The sequence below is a fragment of the Bos indicus x Bos taurus genome, chromosome X (genome assembly GCF_003369695.1).
Source record: "Bos indicus x Bos taurus breed Angus x Brahman F1 hybrid chromosome X, Bos_hybrid_MaternalHap_v2.0, whole genome shotgun sequence".
NCBI lineage: Eukaryota > Metazoa > Chordata > Mammalia > Artiodactyla > Bovidae > Bos > Bos indicus x Bos taurus.
In genome coordinates, this window is record NC_040105.1 from 26,732,967 (window position 1) to 26,749,751 (window position 16,785).

A 16,785-nucleotide genomic window follows, 5' to 3' on the forward strand; every position below is an offset into this window, starting at 1 on the left:
CTTAAGAACATAGAAAGAGGTGAGAATGACATTCTTGGTGGGGGACTTGGCAGTTCTGAAGCAAAGATGGCCAGTTAATGAATGGAGCAACAGAGGCTAACAGACAGGAAGGAATGAATATTATTTGTTTTATTTTGCATATTTATAAAAATAAAGATGAGAGTATGGTACTATTTATAATTTTTAAATTTTAATAGGAATAAGTTAATCACAGAAAGATTAATTTGAGTTTTTTGGTATACCAAATTTAGAGGTTAGCAACACAGCTAACTAGAACCATGATCCATTTTTACTTCTTCCCAAAAAACTACTCTTGCTACTGTGACTGAACTCATCCTTCAATTGTCTTTTCCCTCCCCTCTTATTTCCATTGGGTCATTAAGTCCCACTGAGATGGCTGACTAATGATGAATGCTTCACATCTGTAATAGTCTCTGCTTTGTCCTTGGGGACCTCTAATAGTGCTTGACACATTGTAAGTTTGAGTAAATATTTTTCAGAAGATCAAATTAGTGTATGTTTACTAGTACATACCACAATACTGTGTTTTTCCATGTCTTTTTGATTTTTAACATGTCTTTCAATTTGTATATAATGTTGTTCTTTTCTAAAATCCTTGAAGATTGACTCTATCCAAATGGCAGTTTCCCTTAATATCTCCCCTGTGTGTGCATGCTCAGTTGCTAAGTCATGTCCAACTCTTTGCTGCCACATGAACTGTAGCCCACTAGGCTCCTTTGTCCATGGGATTTTCCAGGCAAGAATACTGGGGTGGGTTGCCATTTTCTCCTCCAGGGAATCTTCCCAACCCAGGGATCAAACCCACGTCTCCTGCATTGGCAGGCTGATTCTTTACCACATCAGGGAAGCACAGTATTTTCCCCAATTCTCCATAAAATGGTCATCTTAACTCTATTCTGATTCTAGATATATTATTTCATTCCAATTATTTGCTTATACATGTCTTCCACAGTAGGCTAAATGATCCTGAGTACAGAAGTTTTGTCATTCTCTTCCTCTGTGCCCTAGCATGGTGCCCTCAAATCCAAGGCAATCAATAAAAGTTTATTCTACAGATGAATAGTGACTTACTCAGTAAAATCAAGAGAAACTGTAAAATAGCTCTAGTTCTATTTATCATACATAGCATTTTGTATTTTGCTTCTCTACTTTGTGTAAAGCTTCTAACTCCTAAAATCTAATAGTTATAATTTTCAATTTGATTGATAAAAAGTTTGATAATAAGATTGAGAATAACTTTTCTACCCCAATCTGTTTGTCATGTTATCATTTATGGGTTTTGTTTTGTTTGTTTTTTTTTTTTTTGCTGTTCTGAAACAAAAATTTAATCAGTTCATGAGACCTGCTCCCTTACTATTCTAAAATATACAGCCCTCTCTCCTAGAAATAATTATGGAAGATGTATTGTCTATTTTATATTTTCTGCGGTGTTGGATACTCTTCAAAATATCAACAATTTCTTGCATCTGTACTGACCTCAATTTTATCAGAAGAAGTTTATAATTGGGGGCACACACAACTGATCCCTAAGCTATGTCAGGGTTACTTCCCTTAGGTTAATTACCCAGTACTTAACTCTTGCATTTGACCCTCATACAAGAACATATTTAAAAGGATTCTGACCTTACTAAAGTAATGGCTTGCATTTTACATAATTCTCTACTAGTTGGATAGTAAAGTACTTTGCAACAAAATTTATTCTCTTCATAACTTTGTCTCCTTCTTTGCAATATCACAAGATAAATCTTCTTTGAATATCACTTATATAATGTTGCATATTTTGTAGCAATCAATTTCACTAATTTATAGTCCTAACTCCTATTCTCACATTTTATCTTCTGCTGAGTAAATAGCAGATTAATAAAATCACAGTTCTCTCACTTACACTAGATATTTCACAGTGAAATGTAGGGGAAATTTTTCCTTTATTTTATAACACATTGCTAGGTCACCTGTATCATCAAGTCACACATTTGGAGTTGTCAGTTTAGCTTTTTCTTAGAGCACTCTTCCAAATTAATGTTGAAGGAACTCAGCCTATTTTGATATATGGCCAACACACAGAATGCAAAGTGTCAATTTAACTGTAGTTCTTATACTCATTTATTAATGTGCCTATTTAGCAACTACTTTTTGAGGTCTTGATACAGAACAGGCTCTAGTTTTAGTCTGGGGATTCAGAGTTGAGAAAAACAAACAAGTAACCCACATTGGACTTTATATTCCAATAGTTAAAGGTAAATAACAAAAAAAGTGAAAACCTGCAGAAACAAGATATCTTGCCATTATGTATTCTGTAGCATATACTGGGGGGTGTGATAATTTACCTCCCTGGTGGCTCAGATGATAAAGAATCTGCCTGCAATGCAGGGGACCTGAGTTTGATCCCTGGGTCAGGAAGATCCCCTGGAGAAGGAAACGGCAACCCACTCCAGTATTCTTGCCTGCAAAATCCCATGGACAGAGGAGCCTGACAGGAGTCTATAGGGTTGCAAAGAGTTGGACACAACTGAATGACTAACACTTTCTCATACTGGGGAATGTGATAATGACTGAACATTTTCTTTATCCAGGGTGTTTAAGGAAGGCATTTCTGAAGAAGTGGTCTTTGATCTGAGGCTTGAGGTCTGAAAAAAGGCAGTTACAGAAAAAGGAAATTTTTCTCAAGTAGAGGAAACTAGAAACTACAGAGGCTTTAAGGAAGGGATACCCTAGGCATATTCAAGGAACATTAAGAACGCCAGGGTGTCTAGGAGGTAGTAAACAGGGTTTTCAGGGAAAGGAGTCTATGAACTGGATTTCTAGGGTTAGAGAAAAACCAGCTCACATAAGTTCTTAGAGTATAAAGGGAAAGCATGAGAGGATGTTAAGCAGGAAGATGACACAACTGAATTTATGTTTAAAAAATTTTTTCCCATACTGCTATAAGGAGAATGGATTTTAGGGCATGGAAGCAGAAATCCTGATAAGAGGTTGTGGCAATAGTTCAGGAGTAAGATGATGGTCACCTCGACTAGGAGAGAATTGGACTAATTTGAGATAAATCCTGGAAGTAGAATAGACAGCATTTGCAGATCTAGTGACTCTCTGGATAAATAGAACATAAGATTAAAAAATGATGGCTATTTTTTTTACTTGAGCAATTACTTAAAGAACCGTGCCTCTTATACATGTACTTTAGGGGAATGTAGAGGGTAACTAATACCTTTTTTCCTGTTGAACTTCAACTTGGAAAAAAAAAAAAACTCTTCAACTCCCACTTTTAAATATAGCACGCTGATATTTCACTGGTCGTTCTCCCTCCTCCTACTCAGTCATGTTGTGTGGGCCTTCCTCCATTTCCTAGCTCAGATATGGGTGATGAGGAGCACACTTGGCTAGTCAGTGTTTTCAAATTTTCCATCAAAGTCATTGACTTAGTGACCACACTTGGCCCAGTCAGATGCAATCCTGAGACTTTGGGTTAAACTAAAAGAGATAAAGTGGTCTTTTTGCAAAATGAATGGTAAATTAGAAATTCATTTGGAACAGCTAGAGGTTATCACACTGGGAGAGCATGCCAGAGAATGAGGCCAGTGCAGAGGCAAACTCGGCCAAGTGGTGAGAAACCAAGTGCTTATGATATTTTTAAGCCCCTAAAGCCCCATGCCTGAAGTGAAATTGACTCCAGGAACTGTGAGCTATCTGTTCCAAAAATTAGCTTTTGTATTCTTGAGACAATTTGATTGAGTTGCGTGGGTTTCTTTTCCATGTAACCCAGAGCTCTTATTAATACATGTGAGAAATTTGATTTAGGTATATTCCCCCATGGCTCAGCAGTAAAGAACCCGGCTTCAACGCAGGAGGGTGATAGGAGTGGTGGGTTCAATACCTGAGTCTGGAAGATCCCCTGGAGAGGGAAATGGCAACCCACTCCAGTATTCTTGCCTGGGAAATCCCATGGATATAGGAGACTGGCGGGCTAGAGTTCATAGGGTCGCAAAAGAGTTGGATATGACTTAGCGACTAAACGACAACAAAGCTTGAAAAGCCTGTGTTGGTTGGCAAGATCAAAATACGAGATGACCAGTTTAATTGGAATTCCATATAAATGATGAATAATTTTTTAGCATGCCCCACATATTGCTCATTCTCATGATCCCATACCAATTAGATATCCAAGTGGAGATGACAGGTGCATCTATAGACCTGGTGCTCAGGAGAGAGGTCAACACTTTTGATGTATATTTGGAATTTGTCACATTAGTGACAGCATTCAAAGCCATGGGTCTAAAAACTAAATCTTGGGAAACCAGGCAGATAGAGTTGAGAGAGTATCCCAGGCTAAACCTGAGGACAGCCCTTTCTTCTCAGGAAGAAATTCTAAGGTTGAGAAGAAAGTGCCAGTGAAGGTGGAAATAGGGTCAAGGAATGTTTTTACTTTTTGGAAACAAGTTTCAAGGTTGGAGTCCTCCACATCTCCAGCAAAGATTAGCAAACTTGCCTGTCAAGACAGTGGACACGTTTTCCTTTGTATTATGTACCTGCTGAGCCCTTTCAACATTTCCATTGTTTGCTGTAACTATTCACATGTTCGGGCACCTTGGCCATTGTTGGAGACATCTAAAATATCCCCCTCGCCCCTTTTTTTAGTGGTGCAGAGATGTGCCTTCTCTGCTTTCTTTGATATTTTTGGACTTAAAAAATCCTTTTCTGTTTCTGTCAAATAACTTGAGACTTTAAAGAAGAATTCGAGCCAATATGTGCTATGACTAATCAATAGTTCAGAGTACTCCCCTCAGGCCTGAGAATAGGGCAACAAACAGCTCTAGTGAATAATTGATCATGGCCACAGTGTCACCAACATTGCAGAGCCTACTGACTTCTTTTTTTGTCCGCCTTGTGGTCTGACTTGTCTTCCATCTTCACTCTATCCAGGTGTCCTTATAGGGCCAGCAGTTACCCTCTTTATTTCTCCTTAGTTACCTTCCTTTTTTTCTTTTAATGTCTCTCTTAACTAACCGTGAAATAAAAGTGTATTGTGGGAGGAGTTTTTCTTTCTTTGCTTTGTGATTCTCTTTTTATTTTTAACCAGATTGTTTATAAAGTAATAAAACTTGCACAAAAAGAAAAGAATTAAAACAGTCCTTTAAGAACTAAAAATTCCCCTTTCAGCACAGCCCATCTTCTTGAGATGATTGTTACCAGTTTTTGTCTAATTACATAGTAAGTACATTACATATTGCTTACTATTCTCTAGAATCTATTATAATGCTTCAAATCCAGTCATTTAATCTTCACAAAGGTCCTTTGGCAAATAAGGAAAGTGACCTACAGAAAAGATAACTTCTCCAAAGTCACAAAAGTGAAAGTAAAGTCGCTCAGTCGTGCCCGACTCTTTGCGACCCCATGGATAGTAGCCTGCACCAAGCTCCTCCGTCCATGGGATTTTCAAGGCAAGAGTACTGGAGTGGGTTGCCAATTCCTTCTCCAGGGAATCTTCCCAGTCCAGGGATAGAACCCAGGTCTCTCACATTGTAGACAGACGCTTTACCATCTGAGCCACCAGGGAAGTAAAGTCACAAAGTATGTAATATACGTTTTTAATATGCCTTAATGTAGATATTCTTTGACAAAAGTAAAATACCCAGATGTCCTCAGTGAAACCCATTTAGAAATGTGCTGCTATCGACAGACTGTTTATTGATACAGATAGTAATACAACTTCTGGGTCTGCAGAACTTTTTTAGTGGCATTGAGCTCCACATTTGTTACTGTTCTTGTCGGTGAGCTCAACTCCTGCTAAAGTTATATTCTACGGAACTTTTCTCCTTAGTGTGATATGAGTGGAAATCTTTTTTATGAGAGTAGTTTGAAACACCCAGAAATTCAATTTTTTATATTTAGGCCTGCATTTCTACATAAGGTGAACAGCACTTGTTGGGCCACAGCTCCAGCATTATCACAAACTCAAAATTCCCATCATCCAAAGAGAAATTTTTTCACACACGATATGGGGCAGGTAGCTTTCGATTGGAAAATAAGCCAGTCAGTTAAATGGCAGAAATTTGCAGGTTACCTCTCAGGAACAAGAAGTGTAGACTGGGCTTCCAGCTTCCTGCAGGGAGTTCTGTTCTGACTTCCAGCAGCACTGGGCTTGTGGCCTCTGTTTCTGTGAAGCAGGCATTAGTGTCACAGCTTCCAATGTCTGTTATCTGATACTTTGTTTATTTCCAACACTGAGAATTCTGAAATTTGCTTGTGTATTTGGAATTGGAGCAAGAAATGAATGCATGTGCTCAGTTGTCCACCTTGACTCAAAAGTTTTAGTACGACTTTTATGTTAGAGATGCCTAAATCTTATAAACGTGTGATCTGCTCACTTTCTTAATTACACTTTGATTTTTAGTATTTAATAAGTTTCAAAAATTGTTTCACAAGTCCCTTCCCTTTTTGCCATCCTCCTCCATTCACAATCTCCAAACTAAATATTTTAACTGAGGCAAAATACAGAAAGACTGACACAAAAAGGCTGATGTGTTTCACTGTGTTTTGTTTATAAGTTTAATTACAGTTTTGGTGATGTAAAAAATATTTATCTTAGTGTAAGACTGCATATATTCTCTGATTTCTTTAGGAAGAGTACTAAAACTGAACAAAGTCTCCTCACATTGAAAGAATGTAGGAAGTAACACATACTTCAAAATAAAATGGCACATAGATATTTTTGTGCCTCAACGTGAAATAAATTCCGAACACAATTTAAACATTCTTATCCACAAGGAATAGGAAATCTAATAGTTTGCTTGCGTTTGAGCAACAAGCCCCTTTTCAAGTGGGGTTTGGAAAACTTTGTAAACTTTATATTTGATTATAAGTTGGGCAGTTTGATTGCATGATACCTTTGTCAGGTTGTATTAATATATCTGGTTTTAAAATAGCTTTTCCAACTATTACATTTCTCTTAATTCTGTGAAAAACTTAACTTGTTTGAAGATGCTATCAGGGCAAGGTCCGAATTTGGGTCACTATCTTATTTGATATTTTAATGAAAAAGAAGATATATATATATATATGATATAATATATATATCATATATATAATATATATTGATATAATGCCTTCAACATTCCAAAATATTGGTTGAGCACCTACTACAGGAAACACACACTATGAATTAATTCCAATTTCTTTTTTATGAGCCTTTCCCATTCTAAATTTGTCTTTGATCCAGGACTTTTTGCTTCTTAAAGATTGTGACTTTCAGTGAATGCCTGCTTGGCCACTTTCTAGATTTTGGCAAATGATTCTATTAATATAAACACTAATTTTTTATAGGTACAAACCAGGTCCCTATATGCTGTGATATCAGAAAACAATGAAAGGGAGAAAAGTTAGTGGACTATTTTTAGTCCAAAGAGAAGCCATTGAAAGGTCAACACTAATTTAAAATTATAAAAAATGTCAACCTTACCAACAGATTCTCTAGAAGTAGCCTCCTTAGTTAAAAAAAAAAAGTGCCATACCTGTTTTGAGACCTAAAGTCTTAGCATTTATTGTGAGAGACATGGAAACTTCCCCTAAAGACATAGAGGTAGTCCAAAAGTCTTTTATTGACTGAAAAATTTACTCATCATGTATATTTTTGTTTAAAAACATTTAGCATCTTTCTATGCTAAAGCAAATACTGAACAACTCATATCTGTTCCAATTTTATTCTTTCATCTAAAGTTGGTAAGTCGATTACATTTTTAACTTTTGTGCATACAGTTTCAATATTGACAGTTTTTATTACATCTCAGGATTTCTGGAATGGTTATCAGGTGGTAGTTTTATAATGTTTTCCAGGGATTTGACTGCTTCTACAGTTAGCAAACAAATGTCTATTTTTGTTTGCATTGATGAGCACTGCAATATGATTTCACCTGTCATAATGGATAGTTTTTTCAATATTTGCTAGCTTCCCCTATCCTTTTCTTAGAATTATAACTTTTAGATGAATCCTTACTTATATTGTCCTCCATCCTAACGTAAAACCAACTAAAGTGAAAAATAGCATACTGCATTCCAAAGTCAAAAGTGTCAGTTCTCCAAGATGACTCGATGATCACTGTTCCTAAATATTTGCATTCATTTCAGGACTCAGGAAAATTGCCATAAATAATAGCTGTAATTATTACAGTACATTTGTTCCCTAAATCAACTTTAGGGAGAAAATGTTATGCTGTTATTTTTAGCGATGATACAAACTAGGCTGTTGAATTGAGGGATCACTTCCGAACTGACCTGGAAAGGAGACACAGCTACAGCGGCTTTGATTACATTAATATGGAGTACCTGACTATTTTAAGACCTATTTAGTCTTATATTTAGGGGCCAGGAATCACACAGTTACCATCCCTTCAGCAATTTTAATGCCCCAATAGAGAAGGAAATGTTATTTATTTATCTACTTTATATATTTATTTTTATTATTGTTATTTTAATATAACCATTTTAATTGTTTATTAATAAGCATTTAAACTTTATTTGGACTTTGGCAAATGTAATGCTAAGTGAATTCAGGATTTATGTCCATGGAGTTTTCAGGCAAGAATACCGGAGTAGGTTTCATTTGCTTCTCCAAGGGATCTTCCTGATCCAGGGATGGAACCCGTTTCCTGTATCTCCTGCATTGCAGGTGGGCTGTACCTGCTGAACCCTTGGGGAAGCCCTGTTTTAACATAATCCATTTTAATTGCTTATTAATAAACATTAACATTTTATTTGGACTTTTGTAGATGTAAAGCTAAGTGAATTCATGATTTAAGTCAGAAAATTAAGATTCTTTTATAGACTAGTTTTAGTGGTAAAACCAAATGCTTCTAAATAAAGTGAAGCTACATATATCTTTCAGTGATGTCTCAAACTGGTAGCTTCATTGTCTGTGTCAATCCTGGAAGAGTCAGTTCAACAAAAAGGGTGATAATAATTTGATTTTTAAATTGACTTAAGTTTTTCTTTAGTATAATCTTAAATTCCTGTTCCCCATTGTACTAGTGTATCTGAGTTAAAATAAGACATAAAAAGAATGGTGTTTGCATTTAAAGCATCCTTAAAATTATCTTTCAATTTTGCTCTTATCTTCCTTCAATTGTTACTACTTTTCTTTGGTGATAATTTTTTTGTTTGTTTGCTAAGCTGATCATTTGCCCCCCAAATTATTTGTATGAAACTGAATTATGTATCTTACTTGCTACAAATGGTTTTTTTCATTTTTGAAAGTAGAATATATTTTCAGAAATGTAATAATAATCTAAAAAAATGAGGAATATAACACCAAAAGGGAAGAGGAATAGTAATTTATATAGTTACTCTAATAAGTAACACTAGCAACAACAATACTAGTATTAATTAAGTAGCATTCATATAGCATTTATCATGCGCTCTATACTGTTCTAGGTGTTTTCTGTACATTAACTCACATAATCCTCACAACAGTGGGCAAAGCAAAGTCAAAAAGATGCTAAGTAATTTGCTGAACATCACAGTGGAAAAGAAACAAAGGAAAAATGCAAATGTCAAGGTGAAGATTTATTTTTTATAATTCAAAAATGTTGTTAAGTGCAGCTACTTGAGGAATGCAGGAATGGGAATTCTACAAATATTGAGATATCAGGAAAAAAAACTTACCTAATATGCAGGGACCTGAATGCAAAAGAAAGATGATATCATAAATTCCTAGAAATAAATTAGCCTGTCAACGAATTTTATGTTGAAAGACCAGACTTTTGAGGCTCAGTTACAATCTCATATTTTCTAGTTTCATTGGGCAACTTAATGTTAAGTCTAGGCCTGGGTATTTTTCACTCTAATTAAAGGAATTTGATGAATCAAAGACCCTTCCCCCAGACCAAATAGATTACTTTTCTTTATTAATAATACTGTTCACCAGTCATGAATTTTTTGGCTAAAAGAAGTTTTAAAATGTGGGGTCACCTAAATGTAATACATTGGAAAGATATTGAAGAATTCAGAGTCATGAAGGAAAAGGCAAGACAAAGAAGGATGAGGTGTGGTCCAGACTGGAACCTCGTAGCTTTAGAAGACCTTGATAATGTTTGTGTGGCAGTCCCACCATCCTTCACCACTAGAGCCAATAAGTCCTAAAGATTTCTTAAAACTTTGTATCAAAAACACTCTAAGAGAGTCAAATTGGCCGAGATTTTGCCCTGTGTCTAAATATTGGCGACACCAAAGCAATGAGAGAAAAAAATGTGGAAGGAGCCTTACAAAGAGTAAAGGCAGGTTTGCCCAATGGAATTTTGTCTACTATGGTGTAGTAACTGTGGATACTGTAGGACTCCTGTAATAGAATTTTTTAGTGTGAGGCTTTAATATATGAGATATATTATTTTCCCTTGAGATAATACCTAAATTGGGACAAATATATTAATAATGAAAAAGTAAGATGTTAGAAATATTCTGTATTTCTTACCTCTACAGATTTATATAGGAGGATTGTAAAACAGATGAGCGATGTCTCCTAATAATCTTCCCCTTCAGGTTTGAAGTCCAAATATATAATTATTGATGTAAACACTCAAGAATTTTTTTAATCTTAAAACTGACAAGCTGAACAGAATTACTGATTTCTTCCCAGAATTTCTACCCTTGATAAACTTTCAAAGCTTTTCTTCCCTCAATAGATAGATACCCAATTTAAAAATTACAAAAAGATAATATATTTTTAAAAACTGAAGGAAATATCTGAGTGGAAAAATGGCAAACCTTAATTGAGAATTTTTATATTATTGCAAATTAAGTGAATGATTAACAATGCCAGGAAACAGAAGATTGTTTCATATGGCTCTGTGTTCAATGTGGATTGCCAGTGTGGGAGAAAATCCTTGTAAATCTTAGCACTGCTCCCACACAACCACCTACACAGATGATCGCTTGACTTTCATGCTAACAATAGATGTGTTAGGAGAGCTCTCACCATCTGCAAAATGAAGTGCACCTAAAAAAAAAAAAAAAAATAGCTGCAGCAGACAGTAGTAACTGCTTATATATTGTGATTAGCATTTTATATTTACATTTAAAAGGTATGAATTTAAGCAGTGATGACTCCCAGTTTAAATAAGGTCAGTCAGTCCCTGTGATAGCTCCTATATTAAATACGGCCAGTCCTAGATAACAGATAAACTTATGCTATAAAACTTGATTTTGAATTAATTTTCATGTAAAATTTATCTATATACAAGAATGAATAATAAAATGTGAATTAAATGAATTCTGATATACTCACTTTTCCTCCAGTAATAATACTTAGAATCATGTACATTAGTTATAAACATCTCTACAAAGTCTGTCACAACTGTCCTAATTTTTCTATAGAATTCCATCATAAGAATATTTATTGGGGTCTCCCTGTTCTTAAATATATTTTATTATCAGTGCAGGATGAGTATTGTGGAAAGTAAGCTTTATATCATTGGAAAATACAGTCTTTGGCCTCTTTTCCCATGTTGATGTTTTTGGTCAAGGATGGAAAGGTCCATGATTCCATTCCTGGAGCTTAGTGGAGGATTCTAAGGCAAAGTGTTAAAGAAATGAATTACCTGGATTCTCCATAGGGAATAGAGTGTTTAAGGGCTCATGTGCAGACCCTGGTCATGCTTGGAAGACTGGATGTGACAGAGAGGAGAACAGGCATATGGCTGATGGAAGATGAGATGAGGCCCATTTTTCTCCAACCAACATAAATAGGTTCAGTACCACTCTATACTGGCAAGGCTCCTGTGTTTTTCTGACCCATGTCTCTAACATTTGGCCTGAAAAATCTTGTCCTTTCTTGCAGATGATGGACACAGTCTACATGAGATATGAGAGCTCCTTTAACCCCAAAATACCATCCTAAAATAGTGTTGCCTAAAAAACCATGATGAAATGTTTATTTCTTCATTATAAAAAAGGCCTTTCCAAGCCTATTTTAATGGAGATTTTTAGAAAGAGTGGTATAAAACAATAATAACTTAATATGATGTAGTTTTATCTATTTTTCCTCTTAAATAAATTACAGATCTAGAAAATATTAGATGGGAGTATAGGATTAGAAGGAAAATACATCATCATCTGGTCCAGACACTGCATTTTACAGATGATAAAATTGAGGCTCAGTAAAGGCTCACACACCTAGTTAAGCACAAATCCAGAACTAATCCCTAAGACTCCTGATTCCAGCCCAGTGCTTTTTTCCATTATACTATCATAAAACATTAAGAGAATAGTGGTCCCCTGGGGCAAGGATGAAGGAGTGCTAGAAAGGAATAGAAAGCAGAATAGAGAAAAGGAAATCTACTGATCACATACAATTATATTTCTAGGGTTGATCCACATAACAGTCATTAGCAGGAATGAATTTAATTAAATCAATATTAGATATGAGGTCAATTAGCCCCACAAATTAGTGGTACCTTTTGACTAAAGTTTAGCAATAGTAAAAATCTTAAAGGTCAGGGCTGAGGAAACCTGCACTCACATCATTCCCATCCAAAAAGCTATGAACCTAGAATAAGATAGGAGCAGTTGTTCAAGTATCTTTTTTATTAGTCAGTTCTGTTACAAAAGCAAATTGCTTAGGATTGGAAAGTAGATAAAAGGAAGACTGTCTTTTCTAAAGTTGGAGGGATATTATTTCTCCTCTAAGTCAGAAAATAAATGAATAAAGAGAGTTAGGTATACAATATTAACCCGAAAATCCAGTTCTTCTAAGTACATATTTATTCATTTCAAAAATACCTATATAGTAAGTTCAATGAATAAGAGTAGCCAGAAAACTGGAAACATGCAATAACTAATCTGTATCATATATTAAGCAAGTCTTAATACATTTGAAATGATAAAATATCTCTTCTTCTTTACTCATGTTTTATCATGCATGTTGTGTTATTCTGTTATTTTTATTCTAACTCATGAGGTGGACCCATGTGAAATTAATTTCATCTTCTTTGTATATGATGAAAAATAAACTCGTAAATTGAATAAAACCAATTAATGAAAACTTCATTGCATATAGTGGGTAATTAGTTAAGATTTGTTAGGTAAAATGCTTCTCGAAAGTTGAAAAGTAAATTTCAAAAATAAATTTGAATAAATACTTTTTATAAATCAAAAGTAAAATACTTCTTTTAGTTTTTTCATTTCCTAATCGGAAATTGTATCTCTTGGTTTTCTCTGCTTAGGAAATTTACATCAAATGAGATAATGCAATCAAAATCAGAGTAGCCTAGAATAAGACAACTTCAAAGTCTCAGTAGCCCAATTTTAGCCAGGAAGGAGTCACTAGGGTTCAAGGGGGAAGTTAAACTTGTACAACACCCATTTCACATGAGGCATTGTAAGTGCCCCATTTTTGTCAGGGTGGTTGGTGTCAGTGGGGTCCAGTGAGAAATTGAACATATGCATTCACCCAGCCCTTATTCTGCACATCAGTGGGAGACTGTTGATCCGGGAGTTTGGGGCTGCTCCCATAGTTTGGTTCAGTTCAGTAGCTCAGTCGTGTCCAAATCTTTGCAACCCCATGGACTGCAGAATGCCAGGCTTTCCTGTCCATCACCAACTCCCAGAGCTTGCTGAAACTCATATCCATTGAGTTGGTGATGCCAATCCAACCATCTCATCTACTGTCGACCCTTCTCCTCCCACCTTCAATCTTTTCCGGCATCAGGGTCTTTTCCAATCAGTCAGTTCTTCCCATCAGGTGGCCAAAGTATTGGAGCTTCGGTTTCAGCATCAGTCCTTCCAATGAATATTCAACACTGATTTCCTTTAGGATTGACCGGTTTAAACTCCTTACAGGCCAAGGGACTCTCAAGAGACTTCAACACCACAGTTCAAAAGCATCAATTTTTCGGCGCTCATTATTCTTTATAGTCCAACTCTCACATCCATACATGACTACTGGAAAAAACATAGCTCTGACTGGACAGACTTTTGTTGGCAAAGTAATGTCTCTGCTTTTTAAAATGCTGTCTAAGTTAGTCATAGCTTTTCTTCCAAGGAGCAAGCAACTTTTAATTTCATGGCTGCAGTCACCATTTGCAGTGATTTTGGAGTCCAAAAAGATAAAGTCTGTCACTGTTTCCATTGTTTCTCCATCTATTTTCCATGAAGTGATGGGACTGGATGCCATAATCTTAGTTTTATGAATGTTGAGTTTTAAGCCAACTTTTTCACTCTTCTCTTTCCCTTCATCAGGAGGCTCTGCAGTTTCTCTTTTCTTTCTGCCATAAGGGTGGTGTCATCTACATATCTGAGGTTATTGATATTTCTCCTGGCAATTTTGATTGCAGCTTGTGCTTCATGCAGCCCAACATTTTGCATGATGTCCTCTGCATATAAGTTAAATAAGCAGGGTGACAATATACAGCCTTGACATGCTCCTTTCCCTATTTGGAACCAGTCTGTTGTTCCATGTCCAGTTCAAACTGTTGCTTCTTGACCTGCATACAGATTTCTCAGGAGGCAGGTCAGGTGGTCTGGTATTCCCATCTCTTGAAGAATTTTCCACAGTTTGTTGTGATCCACACAGTCAAAGGCTTGGCTTAGTCAGTAAAGCAGAAGTAGATGTTTTCTGGGAACTCTCTTGCTTTTTCTATGCTCCAATGGATGTTGGCAATTTGATCTCTGGTTCCTTTGCCTTTTCTAAATCCATCTTGAACATCTGGAAGTTCTTGGTTCATGTACTGTTGAAGCCTGGCTTGGAGAATTTTGAGTATTACTTTGATAGCATGTGAGATGAATGCAATTGTGCAGTAGTTTGAGCATTCTTTGGCATTGCCTTTCTTTGGGATTGGAATGAAAACTGACCTTTTCCCGTCCTGTGGCCACTGCTGAATTTTTCAAAATTGCTTGCATATTGAGTGCAGCACTTTAATAGCATCATCTTTTAGAACTTGAAATAGATCAGCTGGAATTCCATCACCTCCACTAGTTTTGTTCGTCATGATGCTTCGTAAGGACCACCTGACTTCGCTTTCCAGGATGTCTGGCTCTAGGTGAGTGATCACACCATTGTGGTTATCTGGGTCATGAAGATCTTTTTCATATAGTTCTTCTGTGTTTTCTTGCCACCTTTTATTAATATCTTCTGTTCTGTTAGGTCCATACCATTTCTGTAATTTATCGTGCCCATCTTTGCATGAAATGTTCCCTCGGTGTCTCTAATTTTCTTGAAGAGATCTCTAGTCTTTGCCCTTCTATTGTTTTCCTCTAATTCTTTGCATTGATCACTGAGGAAGACTTTATCTCTCCTTGCTATTCTTTAGAACTCTGCATTCAGATGGTTATATCTTTCCTTTTCTCCTTTGCCTTACGCTTCTCTTCTTTTCTCAGGTATGTGTAAGGCTCCTCAGAGAACCATTTTGCCTTTTTGCATTTCTTTTTCTTGGGAATGGTCTTGATCACTGCCTCCTGTACAATGTCATGAACCTCCATCCATAGTTAATCAGGCACTCTGTCTATCAAATGTAATCCCTTGAATCTATTTCTCACTTCCATGTATAATCGTAAGGGTTTGATTTATGTCATACCTGAATGGTCTAGTGGTTTTCCCTACTTTCTTAAATTTAAGTCTGAATTTAGCAATAAGGATCTCATGATCTGAGCCACAATGAGCTCCCAGTCTTGTTTTTGCTGACTGTGTAGAGCTTCTCCATCTTTGGCTGAAAACAATATAATCAATCTGATTTCAGCATTGACCATCTGGTGATGTCTATGTGTAGAGTTGTCTCTTGTGTTATTGGAAGAGGGTGTTTGCTATGACTAGTGCGTTCTCTTGGGAAAACTCTATTAGCCTTTGCCTTGCTTAATTTTGTACTCCCAAGGCCAAATTAGCCTGTTACTCCACCTATCTCTTGACTTCCTGCTTTTGCATTCCAGGCCCCTATGATGAGAAGGACATCTTTTTTTTGGTGATAGTTCTAGAATGCTTTTATAATTAGCTATTGTAAATAATGTTGCTATGAACATTGGGTCCATGTATCTTTTTGAAGTACTGTTTTTTGTTTTTTTGGCTGTGTACCCAGCAGTGGAATTGCTAGATCATATGGCAGTTATATTTTTAGTTTTTTGAGGAAATTGCATACTGTTTTCTGTAGTGGCTGAACCAGTTTACAACCCCTCCAATACTGTGCTAGAATTTCACTTTCTCCACATTCTCACTAGCCTTTGTTTTTAAGTTTAGTTTAGTTCAGTTCAGTTCAGTTCAGTCGCTCAGTCATGTCCGACTCTTTGCGACCCCATGAATCACAGCACGCCAGGCCTCCCTGTCCATCACCAACTCCTGGAGTTCACTCAAACTCACGTCCATCAAGTCAGTGATGCCATCCAGCCATCTCATCCTCTGTCATCCCCTTCTTCTCCTGTCCCCAATCCCTCCCAGCATCAGAGTCTTTTCCAATGAGTCAACTCTTCTCGTGAGGTGGTCAAAGTATTGGACTTTCAGCTTCAGCATCAGTCCTTCCAAAGAACATCCAGGACTGATCTCCTTCAGAATGGACTGGTTGGACCTCCTTGCAGTCCAAGGGACTCCCAAGAGTCTTCTCCAACACCACAGTTCAAAAGCATCCATTCTTCGGCGCTCAGCTTTCTTCACAGTCCAACTCTCACATCCATACACGACCACAGGAAAAACCATAGCCTTGACTAGACGGACCTTTGTTGGCAAGGTAATTTCTCTGCTTTTGAATATGCTATCTAGGTTGGTCATAACTTTCCTTCCAAGGAGTAAGCGTCTTTTAA